Here is a 2,335-nt window from a genome sequence, read left to right as displayed (position 1 = left end):
TACTAATCTATAACGTACCCCACGGGCGAGCTGATCAACGGGCGAGCTGATCACTTTTGCCAAGCCCCCACCAAAGTAACCTCTACATACCAATGAATCTCACCCAGCGACGCGCTGCAGCTATCTATAAGGTGCCTCAGAGTACACTAAGCACACAACGCGCAGGACAACCTTCACGCGCTGATTCTATAGCCAGCTCGCAAAAGCTGGACAACAACAAGGAGCAGGTGATTATTAAACATGTCCTTGAGCTAGACGCGCGAGGATTTGGCCCCCAGCTGGCAGATGTGGCTGCTATAGCTAATTCTCTGCGCGCTGAGCGCAATCTGGGCCCTATTAGCGTAAATTAGCCTAGTACGTTTGTTAAGCGTCAACTAGAGCTTAAAGTAAAGTTTAATTGCAAGTACAACTACAAGCAAGCCCTCTGCAAGGATTTAGGGGTTGTGCAGGGCTAGTTTAGCCTAGTAGCTAATATTAAAGCCAAGTATGGCATCTAGGATAATAATACCTACAACATTAATAAGACTAGCTTTATAATAGGCTAGATCTCCGTACATCGGGAAAAGTTTTTCCGTTGTCGAAATCAGGAAATCGTGGCATTGTACTATGGGCAACAGTAGGACTTGTAGGCCTACAATAGTTATTTAATGTGCATTTAATGTCTAGCTAATTTTAAGCTAATAGCTCTAATAGTCCTAACAGCTGCAATAGCCACAACAACTCCTAATCCTGCTATAATAGTAGCTCTGCTTAATAAACTATACCTTTATTATATTAATATACTACTAAGTCTCCTCTTTAAAATAAGCTATTAAATAATATTATAGGCCTAGTAATAGAATAGTTATTAAGTGTAGAAGGTTTTAAGCTTAATGTTCCTTGCTAAGACACTAAGTTAAGATTCTTTGCTAGGGCTCTAGCAGCCTGAATGTTAGAAAATATAAGAATATTATTCAAGAATAGTAGGTAAACTAAGAATTTTACGCCTAGGCCTGCCTGTTCTGCAAGCTCCTGTTGCGCTGCTGCTGTGTGTGTGTGTGTGTGTGTGTGTGTGTGTTGGTCAGGAGGTGCTATGCTGTATGCTGTTGCAGCTGCTACGTTGTGTGCGGGCGCAGCTGCAGCTGCTATGGTGTGCTGTCGCAACTTCAAAACACTAACCTTTAACAAACAAACCTTCAACGCTCTATAACTTGCGTTGTAGTAGGCCTACAATAATAATTTTTTGCTTATTTTGAAGCTACAATTTCGCTCTATCTGTACGTGAAATTTCGCAATTTTTGAATATTTAATGCTAGTGCTAGCACTAAGGGTAGCTATGCAACAACGTTCTAACATTATTTTAAGTTTGTTAAATATAGGCACTTAGCGTTTTAGCTGTTAGCAATATTAGCGCGAAATTGGGGCTATTGGGCGCAAATTAGGGCTGTTGGGGCTGTTGAACAGCCGTTGCACGACCATGCCACGACTGTCAGCAACGGCCGGTCTAGGCCGGATTTCGAAAAACTTTTCCCGATGTAGGAGCAGTTGTTACAGCTTTAGAGAGACAAGGAAGGCTAAAGACAGTCTAGCAAGGCAACTAGGACTAGATAATAGTTATACAGGGCATTAATGCAAAAGGATAGGCTATTCTGCCCTTTATTATCTTTAAGGCATGCTACTACCTCTCTAGCTAGTATAAGGAGGAAGAACTACCCTAGGATTAGGTTATTAGAGTCTCTAGTAACAGCTAGACTACTAATAAGCTTAGTCTTAAGTAGTTAAAGCACGTTAACGCGTATACAAAGGAGCGTACTATTAGTACCTACTAACTGCTAGTTATTAATAGCTATAAGAGCCACAACTTACTTAAATTCTAGTAACACTGCAAGGATAACAAGATTATTACTATATACATGCCTCCCTACTTATTACACCTCCTATAGCTACTTAATGTAGGTTGTTTTACCCCTTTAAAGAAGGCGTATAGGCGCTAAGCTAAAATACTTATATACAACTAGATTAACGTGGTCCACCACCGAGCGAATCACCCCACCGAGCGAATCACTAAATGCAACAATATATCTTTGAACGTGAATAACTTAACACAACAATAAGATATAATAGTGCGCAATAGCTTAAATTAATTGCCTATCTCTACTGTATCTTTCTTGCATGTACGCTTGTTGTGTCCTGTGTTGCCACACCTCCTGCAGCGCTGAATACCCCTGCTGCTAGCACCTGCCTGCACCCTCTCCTCACGCCTCTCTGCCTCAAGTCGAACCTCAGCATCCCCCTAGGTAACTATTACCTCTACCTCTGCCTGTGATAGGGTCCCCCCCTTCTGTATTTGCTTCTT

This window comes from Didymella exigua, assembly GCF_010094145.1.
Source record: "Didymella exigua CBS 183.55 unplaced genomic scaffold M421scaffold_19, whole genome shotgun sequence".
Taxonomy (NCBI): domain Eukaryota; kingdom Fungi; phylum Ascomycota; class Dothideomycetes; order Pleosporales; family Didymellaceae; genus Didymella; species Didymella exigua.
Note: the sequence above shows the minus strand (reverse complement) of the source record.